Below are 12117 nucleotides of genomic sequence, written 5' to 3'. Positions count from 1 at the left end.
GCTCTTGACCCAACACAACTGCTCGTATGTTCTTAAATTTGGGGGGGGGTCTTTCTTTTAAACTGAGTGTGCATGCAAGGGAACATAAACCTCATCCCCTTCCCCACCTTGCCTCCCTCTGCCCTTTTGCTTTCTGCAATTTACTTCCAATCTCGAGTCCACACTGGATGAAACACAGTGGAGCTCAGTGAGGTAAGGCAAAGGAAGGCTTTAACTTCCCTCCCCTGCATACTCCCCTTTATTAAAGCTAACATAGAACCCTCCTTCTATTTCAGCTTGAAAGGGCACCTGGTTCCCATTCCACCACACTTGGCTTTCAGACACCTGTGTAATTTTTCTGACCACAAGGTTGAAACCCTTCAGATAGCTGAAATCAAATTAGACGAAAAATCGAGGATGAGCAACTAGGATGAGGCAGGTAAAGAGTTTTTCTCAGGAGAAAAGATGGAAAGAATTGGGGGGGGGGGGCTGAGCAAGCGAGTATAAAGGAGAACGGAGACATTTTTGGAAGGATTTTCTAGTTCAGTACAAACATACGTAAATCTTGTGTCATTTTAAAGACTAACATATTTATTGTTGCCTAAATGTTCATGGGTAAATTTGAAGAAAAATGACTTGGCTCCTAAGCCTGCTTGTGGCCGTGCCCCTTTTGTCTGGGGCAGAGATGACCCTGCGCTTTGCGCTTTGCTTTCTTCTGATTCATTAGGAGATGCTAGGAATGCGCTATGCAGCAGAAGGCAGTGCCCCGCCATGTCCAAATCCACTGTTTCCAGTTAGCAAGTAGACTGCAACAACACAAAGGAAGGCAGTGACCAGCCTGATGTTCAGCAGAGACAGGCAAAGAACAGCTCATAGATTTGCGCATGGCTGCAAAATTGCTACGTCCTGTCAGAAGCAGGACCTGCAGAGTCCATACGGAAAGAGTTCCTGGCCCTTTGCAGCCTTGCCAAACAATACAAAGGAAGGCGGCAACCTCTGCGGCTTACTTTAGTAATTGGGCACAGCCATGCCTCTGATATGCAAAAGATCATGTACCCGTTTCACAGGCAGGGAATAACAGAGGCAGAGAAAAGGAGCTTGCCCAGGGCTACCGGAATTACGTGGTGTCAGAAATGGCAACTGAGCACAGTTTGCCGTTAGTTCCCACTCAGTGTGGTGTGTGTGTAAAGTGCCGTCAAGTCGCAGCGGACTTATGGCGACCCCTTTTGGGGTTTTCATGGCAAGAGACTAACAGAGGTGGTTTGCCAGTGCCTTCCTCTGCACCGCAACCCTGGCATTCCTTGGTGGTCTCCCATCTAAATACTAACCAGGGCTGACCCTGCTTAGCTTCTGAGAGCTGACGAGATCAGGCTAGCCTGGGCCTTCCAGGTCAGGGCACTCAGTATGGTAGATAATCCTAAATTCTGGTGATGTGAGAAAACTTCTCTCTGCCTACCCTAAACTTTGCTTATACTTTTATAAATCCCTACTGTGACTCCTTAGTATGGAATACCGATTCATTGCTTCTCTTCTCCTGCCCTCCTGTAATACATGATTCCTCTCCTGACAAACACTTGCCTTGACCATTCATTGATCATTCTCCTCATCGCCACTCCCAAAACATGATTTTGCCTCATCCCCACAATGCATTGTCTCCCCCCCCCAATTAATTGCTCTTTCCCCCCAGTCCCTTCCTCCCCCTTGAAAATTCATTGGTTTTTCTCCCCCAACCAACCATAACCATTCACATTATTCACTTGCTTTTAAAAAGCGTTGGGGCCTAAGACTTTTTTATCAATAAGATGATTGGTCAGAATCAGATTCCTGACAATCGAAGGGCCTTTGCTGTATGATCACAGCCGGATCTTCGTGTGGAGGCTGCATGCTGCTGCTCAGAGTTGCTTGAGTGTGGAACTCAAAGGGACACCCAAACCCCTCCATAAAGTAGAAAAGAGCAAGAGTCCCGTAGCACCTTAAAGACTGACAAAATTTCTGGCAGGATATGGTATCTGAAGAAGTGTGCTGTGGCTCACGAAAGCACACACCCTGCCAGAAATTTTGTTAGTCCTTAAGGTGCTACTGGACTCTTGCTCTTTTCTACTGCTACAGATAGACTAACATGGCTACCCATCATGATCTGTCTCCCACCATGAAGAACAGAGAGCAGGTGAGGAAGTAGGGAAGACAATGCTAGCAGCAGCTCCGTACCATCTGGGATGAGTTTGTTTCTCTGTTTGGAGGTACTTAGCTTGAGTGTGTCAAAAGGCACTTGGGTCTTCACTTGCAACCTGTGTTAGGTGACCTAGTGAGCCAGAACCAGCCCATGGTATGTTTGTGTTTCCTTTGATTTGGTTATTTAAATGTATTTTGGAATTTTCTGTAAGCCTCTCTGGGCCTCTTTGGGTGGGAATTTCATGTGTGTGTGTAAAGTGCCATCAAGTCACAGCCGACTAATGGCGACCCCAGCAAGGGGCTTTCAAGGGAGAGGTGGTTTGCCATTGCCTGATCTGCAGAGTCTTCCTTGGGGGTCTCCCTTCCGAGTACTGACCCTGATTAGCTTCCAACATCTGATGAGATTGAGCTATACCATGCTGTCTTCCATCCAAAAAATGGCATAGACACGCCCAAATAAACAAATAAGAACCCTGATGGACCACACAGTCTGCAGGGGCCAAAATGGGGCCGCATGTGTTTAAACCAATGGGTGTAATATGAACCCCCACATAATGTGAATTTTTGAGGCTCAAGTAACAAGAAAGTGAAAACATACACATGCCTTCCTACACATGTGCCTTTCCAACCAACTGCTAGCAGGTAATGATCTGGATTCATTTTCACATCTGCACACTGCCTGTGAAGGCTGGTACATGCATGGTATAACTAAACGTGGGCAGGGGGCTCACAGCTATTCAGTGAATTATTCTGTGAGTGTGAAGAGAGCTATAAGTGTTAAGGGTCTTTATTTCGGAAATGGTGCTGATAGATGCCCATTAGGAAACCAGTCCTACAGGATCTGAGAAATTTGAGTTTGGGCCGAAATGTCTAATCTTCTCTCCCCGTGTCAGTGATTCCATTAAAAAAGAATTTTGGGGAGCAAATTATGTAAGGTGTCCGGCAGTCGTTTGAATTTCCCCCCCTTTATTTTCCTACGTGAATCAGCACAAAGCAAAGAAACAAACACAAAAATTAGTCTGCGAGCAGCATAGCTGAGGGAAATAGATCACTGAAATAAAAGCCTGATCCGTGTGACGTTTCCTCGCGTGTTGCCCGCTGCATCCCATTGATGTCCATTTCTGTAAGTTTTCCCTTCAGAATAAACCTATCATTTTTCACCGCAGGATATTTACGGCTTCAATCAGTGCCAAATTCAATTGGCTTCTGATCTCATTGCTGGAAGTTATAGATGCAGATATTATTTGCACTGTGGTTAATTATGGAGCAATCAAACTTTGGCTTTTTCCACTGTAATTTCCTCTGCCAGCTAATTTAATTAATCACCCCCAGCCCAGCTCTTCCAGCTGCGACCAGCGGGGTCATTAATTAGGCGTGCGGTGGTAGCTCAGACACCCTCGCTCATCGAGGGGCTGATGCCCTCTTGATCTTTAAAGAAGTGAGGGTTTTCCCCCCCTAAATGTTCAGACCACATTCGGGTGCTAGATATATTATGCCCCCTCCCAAGCCAGGTTATTCCAGACTTACACATCAGCCACAGCCTCTGATGGTGCTCATCTCACAGTGGTTGCCAAGAGTGTGCACCAGCACAGGAAGAATGGCGTGCCAAAACTGGACTGACAGTTGACAGTTAAGGGTCTGGTTTTCTGTTTGGCTGGATGTTTAGTGTACACGTAACAGTGAGGCTGGAGCAGCAAGGCTCTTTGTATGACGCTGGGTTGCAAGGATGCAGGGCCATGTTAGGCACCTCGATGCATTCCTGGAGGGAGTCGTGGATCCCGAAATCGACTCCACAGCATATAAAGGTGGAACAGTACTTGAAGGGCTGTCATTTAGAGGATGGTGCCAAGTTGTTCTCAGTTCTGGGTGCAGGGCATCTTGATATCTGTGGGTATTGCCGTCACGTGCCCAGGGAGGCAGGACTAAAAAATTATCTTCAGCTTCCTGTCTCCCTGGGCGGGAAACCCAGTTTCCGTCCTGCCTTGCTTGAGGGAGGCAGCGTTCGTTTTGAACTCCGTCTGTAGGACTATTTTTTCCTCACTCTCTGTCTTTTCCCGTCTGTTTAGCTCCAGATTTTTTCTCCCTTGTCTGCTTACCTTCTGTGTCTACCGATTTCAACCGCATTTCAATCCCTTCGTTTTTTCCCTCCGTTTGTCTGATCTCTCCGCCCCCACTTCGCCCCGCTGGGCAAGATGGCGGACGGCAGGAGAGACTCCGATTCGGACCTCCTGTCCGAGGACGACCGCGACTCCGCCCTCGTCGTCTCGGCAGGGCGTCGACGAAAGGAGACCGCCTGCGGTCGGAGCGGGGGCTCCGGAGCTAAAGGCGCTGAAGGGCCGACGGCTCCTAAGAAGGCGCGCTCGGATGAGCCGCCTCAGAATGGCGCCAAGAGCAGCGCAGCCCGCGAAATGGCGCCGGCGGCCATTTTGGCCCCCAAAAGCCCCAGGATTGATAGCGCTCCGCCGGCGGCTGATTCCCTGGAGGGGGGTAATGTATGTTATGATGAGCCGGAGGCTCCTGTATCGAGAAGAGAAATGCTTGAATTTTTTAATGGAGTTTTAGACAAACAGGCCCAGATGATGGAGGCCTTTAGAGATTCTCTCGCACCTATTTTTAAGCCCTTGGTCCCAGATCAATCTCAGACCTCTCCCCCTACCCCTGCCCAGGGACATGAGAGTCAGGAGGCTCATTCTAGCCGACAGTGGCGTACCAAGGCGGCCTTAAAGGCACAGCCTCCCATACAGACCCACTCTAGGGAGGAACAACTGTCCATAGTGTCCGATACAGAGAGCAGGGAGGAAGGAGAGTTCGATTCAGATGAAGACTCTCCCATACTCTTAGAAGAACAACATCCTCGTCTTTTCTTGGCAGAGGATTTCCAGGGCTTACTAAATAAGGCTCTCATTGCCTTAGACCTTAATGAGGACCCAGATCCTGTTAATGAGACCAAGCCTAAATCCAGGAAAAAAGGTTCAAAGGAATTCTTTCCCAGCACTAAACCGCGTGTCTGGGAAATACCTTTTCCAGAGTTTTTCGAAACTCAAGTTCAGACAGAATTTGATAAGCCTCTTGCCAACAGGCAGTTTTCAGCTAACATTAAAAAGCTCTACACCATGGTTCCTCAGGCAATGAACCTTTTTCAGCTTCCCCTCATAGATGCTCCTGTAGCGGCCTTGCACTCCCCAGACCTTCCTTCAGAGGATGGCATGGGAACTATTAAGGATCCTATGGACAGAAAGACTGAGATCCTGTCCAAAAAGGTGCATGAGACATCGACCCTAGCCATCCAGGCCTCCGCTGCAACCTCTATAATGGCACGAGCCTCCATTGTGTGGCTCAGGAAAATCATACAGCTCTATACAGGAGACAATCGCAAACTTTCAGAAGGGCTTAACAGACTTCTTAAGGCTTCCGCCTTTATGGCAGACGCCTCTCTGGACGCCATGTCCTTTGCGGCTCGGGCCACTGCTTCTAACATTGCCATTAGAAGGGCGCTATGGATTCGCCCCTGGCAGCATGAGATGAAGACCAAAACCTTAACCTTATCTTATCCTTTCACAGGGGGCAAGCTATTCGGTGAGAGACTAGAAAAGATTCTGGTCGAAAACAAAGATAAAAAGAAGGTTCTACCCAGGTCCTATAAAAGGGATGGTAAGTCCTCATCCTCCTTCCCCAACTTCAGGTCCTCTCACACTTTAGCCCCATTTAGGCCTGATCACCGTAGAGGATCTTGGAATAACAACGTTAGGGGATCCTTTCGTAGAGGGACAGGCAGATTTTTTCGTCCCTCACAGGGCCATCAGTCATCTACTAACAGCAGAGGTGACAAGTTCGCCAAGAACCCCAAACAGTGACGCCAGGTCTCTGGAAGTGGGGGGGAGGCTCCTTCTTTTCCACCAGATATGGGAGCGCTCCTACACGGATGCCTGGGTGTCACAAATACTCTCCTCAGGGTACCTGATAGAATTTACAAGCATTCCAAAAGACAGGTTCATAAACTCTCCAAGGTCTCTTCGACCAGACAAACATCAAAGGACACATCAAGCCATTCTACACTTACTACAGATTCAGGCCATAGAGCCAGTCCCTCAAGGGGAACTGGGAAGAGGAGTATATTCCATCTTCTTTACAGTCCCCAAGAAAAATGGGGACTGGAGGTCTATTTTAGACCTAAAACACCTCAACAGAAGGGTCAGGTACAGAAAATTTCGCATGGAAACAGTGCGCTCCGTTCTGGAAGCACTTCAGTTGGACCAGTTCTTAACATCACTGGACCTGAAGGAAGCATACATGCATGTGCCCATCCATCCATCCCATCGCAGATTCCTCAGATTCTGCTACAACAGAGCTCATTTTCAGTTCAGGGCCCTCCCCTTTGGACTGACGTCAGCTCCCCGTGTCTTCACCAAAATTTTGGTGACGCTGGTGGCACTTCTACGTCAGGAAGGAATATCAATTTTTCCGTATCTGGACGACATCCTAATTGCCTCAAATTCCAGAGAGGAAGCACTGACACACACCTCCAGAGTAATTCACATTCTCTCAAAACACGGATTTCTAGTGAACTTGGAAAAGAGTCATCTAGTACCCACCCAGAGGTTGGAACACTTGGGGGTCATTATAGACACACACAGAAATCGGATAATTCTCCCACAAGACAAAATAACCAAGATTCAGACATTGGTCCAATCCACTGTCAGGTCCACTCAGGGCAGAATCATGACATTAGCCAAACTGTTGGGAAAAATGGTAGCCTGCCTCAGCTCGGTACCATGGGCCAGATTTCACTCCAGACCCCTTCAGAATCTGTTACGACCATACCAAGATCTCATCACCCAGAGCAGGGACAAATCGATCCTACTCCCTCTCACCTTTCGTCAATCTCTCCTCTGGTGGAACATTCCCAGACATCTCAACAGAGGTTTACACTTCCTGATGGAGAACCAGATACAGGTTTTCTCAGATGCAAGTCTCGATGGGTGGGGAGCAACATGTCAAAACACAATGACCCAGGGATTCTGGTCCCCGGCAGAAAGAAAGTCTCACATAAACCTGCTAGAGCTAAGGGCAATTCGGCTAGCACTAGAACAGTTCGAACACCTACTGAGAAACAACCATGTTTTGGTCCGAACAGACAACATATCGGCCAAAGCGTATATCAACAAACAGGGGGGGTCAAGATCATCCAGACTCCACCGAGAGGCGGAGATCATCTTGAGTTGGGCCGAAACGAGACTACTGTCTCTCTCTGCGGAACACGTAAGCGGTGCGCTCAATTTACAGGCCGACTGGCTCAGTCGCCAAGTGCTGGACGAGGGAGAGTGGTCCCTAAACAAATCAGTCTTTCACCAGGTCGTAGAGAGGTTCGGCCACCCCAAGGTGGATCTCTTTGCCTCGGAGATCAACCACCTTCTCCCAAGATTTTACACCCGATTCTTTCATCCGAGGGCGGAGGACATGGATGCTCTAACGGCACCATGGCCAAGGGAACTCCTGTTTGCCTTTCCTCCCATCCCTATATTACCGAAGGTAATAAGAAAAATCAGAAAGGAAAGGGCAACGGTGATCCTCATTGCTCCTATGTGGCCACGGAGACCTTGGTTTCCCAGCCTAAGGGAACTTTCGATCAATCCGCCCTGGGAACTTCCAATTTTACCGGACCTACTCAACCAGGGACCATTATTTCACCCAGACCCTCAATGGCTGCGCTTAACCGCGTGGAAATTGAGAGGAGGTCCCTCCTAGAGGAGGGGTTCACGGCGCAGGTAGTAGACACGATGATTGAGGCCAGGCGTCCTTCAACAAGGAGGATCTATAATACATCCTGGAGAGCGTTCGTGCTCTGGTGTAGACGCAAACACTTAGACCCTCTTTCTCCTAGTATCCCTAACATCCTTGAATTCCTACAGGAAGGAGCTCGGATGGGGCTTAAGGTCTCCACTCTACGAAGGCAGGTGGCTGCCTTGACCACCATACTTACAATAGACGGGGGCCTACCTCTATCTAGACACCCCCATGTCATAACCTTTCTTAAGGGTGTAGGACAGACCTGCCCACCAGTGGTGCATCGTTTCCCGACCTGGAGATTAAATGTGGTTCTCACGGCATTAACACGACACCCTTTCGAACCAATTAACGAAATCCCTCTAAGGTTACTGAGGCTTAAGACCATTTTCCTCACGGCTGTGACCTCGGCTCGTCGCGTGTCGGAGCTGAGCGCTCTTTCCTCTAATCCAGGCTTTTGTATTTTCCATAGGGACAAAGTTGTACTTAGACCTGACCCTACCTTTATTCCCAAGGTGAACTCATCTTTTCACCGTTCACAGGAGATTCATCTACCTTCTTTCTGTCCTAATCCCACTCACCCCAAAGAGAAGGAGTGGCATCACTTAGATATGAGAAGGTTACTGAAAATGTACCTCAAGCGTACTGCCCCTTTTAGAAAATCAGATGCCCTGTTCGTTTCCCTATCCAATCCATCCAAGGGCTGCAAAATGTCTAGCTCTGCAATCAGCACAGCAGTCCGGCAGTGTATCATCGAGGCCTACAGGTCCAGTAAGATTACTCCTCCATCAGGCATCACTGCACATTCGGTACGAAGTGCTGCCACATCAGCTGCCTATAATAGGCAAGCTTCCCTGGAAGAAATATGTAGAGCGGCCACTTGGTCCACCGCGTCTACTTTCATAAAGCATTACAAAATAGACACCATGGTCTCTGCAGACGCAGCCTTCGGTAGAAGGGTTCTGCAGCAGGTCTTGGATAAGTCCTAACCCCTCCCAGTCTTTGAGCTCTTGAATATCCCACAGATATCAAGATGCCCTGCACCCAGAACTGAGAACGGAGCCTTGTGTACTCACCGTGACGGCTCCTTCTGTTCTGGGTCGCAGGGCATCTTGCCCGCCCATTAGATTCCAAGACCTTCCCTCTTCAGTTTTTTACAGTTTAATTTGGGAGTCTGATCTGTTTGAAGTATAGGTCAATTCTCTCCCTATGTCCGCCATCTGACCTGAGTCTTTCCCTGAGGGACCCTTTCGTTGTTATTTCTGACTTGTTATAGTTCTATTGGAGTTCGGTGTATTTGTTATAGCAGTGTTTTATTGCTTGCTGTTTTTTGTGTATGCACTTACCTGTCTCTTTAGCTCGGCGAGTCCGAAAACTGGGTTTCCCGCCCAGGGAGACAGGAAGCTGAAGATAATTTTTTAGTCCTGCCTCCCTGGGCACGTGACGGCAATACCCACAGATATCAAGATGCCCTGCGACCCAGAACAGAAGGAGCCGTCACGGTGAGTACACAAGGCTCCGTTTTCTGATGTCCCAGGAGGTCGGACCAGAACCAACGGGTTGAAATTAAATCAAAAGAGTTTCCATCTAGACATTAGGAAGAATTTTCTAACAGTTAGAGCGGTTCCTCAGTGGAACAGGCTTCCTCGGGAGGTGGTGAGCTCTCCTTCCCTGGAGGTTTTTAAGCGGAGGCTAGATGGCCATCTGTCAGCAATGCTGATTCTATGACCTTAGGCAGATCATGAGAAGGAGGGCATCTTGGCCATCTTCTGGGCAGGGAGTATGGGTCACTGGGGGTGTGCGGGGGAGGTAGTTTGGAATTTTCTGCATTGGGCAGGGGGTTGGACTAGATGATCCTGGTGGTCCCTTCCAACTCTATGATTCTATGAGATCAATGGATCTGCCAAACTGTCTGAAAACAAAGCAGCATCTAGAAGATTGAAGAATACATTCTGAATGAACCATCTACGCCTACTGCAAGAAGCAGGGCCAAACTGGGTGTTCTGCTTCATCTATGGAAGACCAGAACCCGACTCTTGCTTCTCACTTTGGAGGAGCTATTCTGCTAAACCCCCTCCCCTCCACCACTGTGGCCTGGAAACTTCTCCATTCTTGAGCTGCTCCAGCCACCACCAGCAAGGGACCCAGATTTATATTTGGGGGCCTGGAGCCATGAGGGCAGTTTCAGCCGCTGATTTCAGGGCAGAAGCAACTGGTGGAGGAAGAGCGAAGACGTCTCCTCCCGCTGCTGGGCCGTCTTGCGCTCCCCCCGGCGAGGGCCATGGCGGCTGTGGTGGGACAATTAGTTTGGACGTTACCACTAGAGGCATTAGAATGTTTTGGGGAAACATTGAAAGAAATTTTAAGGTAAACAGTGAGAAATTATGCTGCTTTTCAACAAAGGCAAAAAAATGAGCCATTCAATTCAGTTGGCCAGGCAGAAAAGAATGGAAAGTTCACACCCAGTTGGTGCTATTAAGATTCTTCTGAAGATGCATCCATTGCATTCTTGATGACGTCCACAGCTGTCAGTCTGCACACACAGCAGGTGCTCTTTTCTTTTAAAAAAGGTAAAGTAGTCCCCTGTGCATGCACCGGGTCATTACTGACCCTTGGGGTGACTTCACATCCCGACGTTTACTAGGCAGACTGTGTTTACGGGGTGGTTTGCCATTGCCTTCCCCAGTTGTCTACACTTTACCCCCAGCAAGCTGGGTACTCATTTTACCGACCTTGGAAGGCTGGACGGCTGAGTCATCCTTGAGCTGGCTACCTGAAACCGACTTCTGTTGGGATCGAACTCAGGTCATGAGGAGAGCTTGGACTGCAGGACTGCAGCTTACTGCTCTGCACCACAGGGCTCTTTTCTAGGTCAAACTTGGTGGGGTGTGTTGTGAAAATACCAGGCAATCTTATACTGTATAGTTAAGAATATTTGACACCAATCTTACCACAGCTAGGTAGCCTTTAAGCATTATATTTGTGCTTTGGGAAAGTTTCTGCACCTACAGGGGCAGGGCCTATTGAACAAGTCCTGCCCATGAAATCAACCACCAGCCAAGATTTCAGGGTAAGAACAGGTAGGATGGGCCTCGTAAGCGCACAAGAATCCTGCTGGATTGGACCAAAGATCCTTCTAGTCAAGCATTCTGTTTCCCACTGTGTTTTCAAGAAGCTTGCAAGCTTCCCCCCCCCCACCATTGTTGTAACTCGTGTTCAAAGGTAGAATGCCTCGGAACATGGAGGCTCCATTTTGCCATTATAGCTAACCACCATTGATAGCTCTCTTCTCCTGCACCAGGAGATGGTTGGGGGTGAGTGAGACCCTGTTGGTTCTCCTGGTCTTTTCGGCCAGAGGCATATAGGAGAAGCTGTCCTTGAGTTATGTGAGAGCTAGGGCAGGAAGGCTTTGTAAGTGATAGTCATTACCTTGAACTGAACTCAGGTACTAACTGATAACCGATGTAGCAACTGCAGAATATGATAAATATGCATACTTTGCCTAGTTCTTCTGAAATGAACTCCATGCTGGTAATAACAGATTTATGTGGGAACAGGGAAATACCCCTACAAAACTGAAAGGAACGCTGAAGCCATGGATAGTGTGAAAATCAAAAACAAGGTTTATTATGGTGAGTAATGTAAATATCTAGGCAGAGGAATTAGCAGACGAGCGTAGGGGTGCATTCTGACGGGGAAAGGGGGCATCCTATTTCTAAATAAGGTTTAAAAAGGGGACAATTGCAGGGGGGAATGTTTGGAGGCAGATTGGAGTTTGCCAGGCATTTAAAATTCCAGCTCTTGGACTGTCCAAATGAAATTGTGGAACTCCCTGCCCCGGGATGGCTGCCAACTTGGGATGGCTGCCAACTTGGAAGGCTTTAAGAGGGGAGTGGACATGTTCATGGAGGAGAGGGCTATCCATGGCTACTAGTCAAAATGGCTACTGGTCATGATGCATGTCTTCTCTCCAGAATCAGAGGAGCACGCCTATTATATTAGGTGTTGTGGAACACAGGCAGGATGGTGCTGCTGCAGTCATCTAGTTTGTGGCTTCCTAGAGGCACCGGGTTGGCCACTGTGTGAACAGACTGCTGGAGTTGATGGACCTTGGTCTGATTCAGCATGGCCTTTCTTATGTTCTTAAAGTGGCTGACCCAAACACAGGCATCGGTCCTGTGT

The 12117-nt window shown here is 48.5% G+C and overlaps 1 protein-coding gene across 3 annotated transcripts in view; it reads left to right on the top strand.

Moving 5' to 3' along the window:
- AGAP1 (ArfGAP with GTPase domain, ankyrin repeat and PH domain 1) overlaps positions 1-12117 on the top strand; it is a 355259-nt gene that overhangs the window by 310508 nt on the left and 32634 nt on the right. The window lies entirely within an intron of this gene.

Source organism: Euleptes europaea, chromosome 10, assembly GCF_029931775.1.
Source record: "Euleptes europaea isolate rEulEur1 chromosome 10, rEulEur1.hap1, whole genome shotgun sequence".
Taxonomy (NCBI): domain Eukaryota; kingdom Metazoa; phylum Chordata; class Lepidosauria; order Squamata; family Sphaerodactylidae; genus Euleptes; species Euleptes europaea.
Note: the sequence above shows the minus strand (reverse complement) of the source record. Positions and strands in the feature narration are given on the sequence as shown.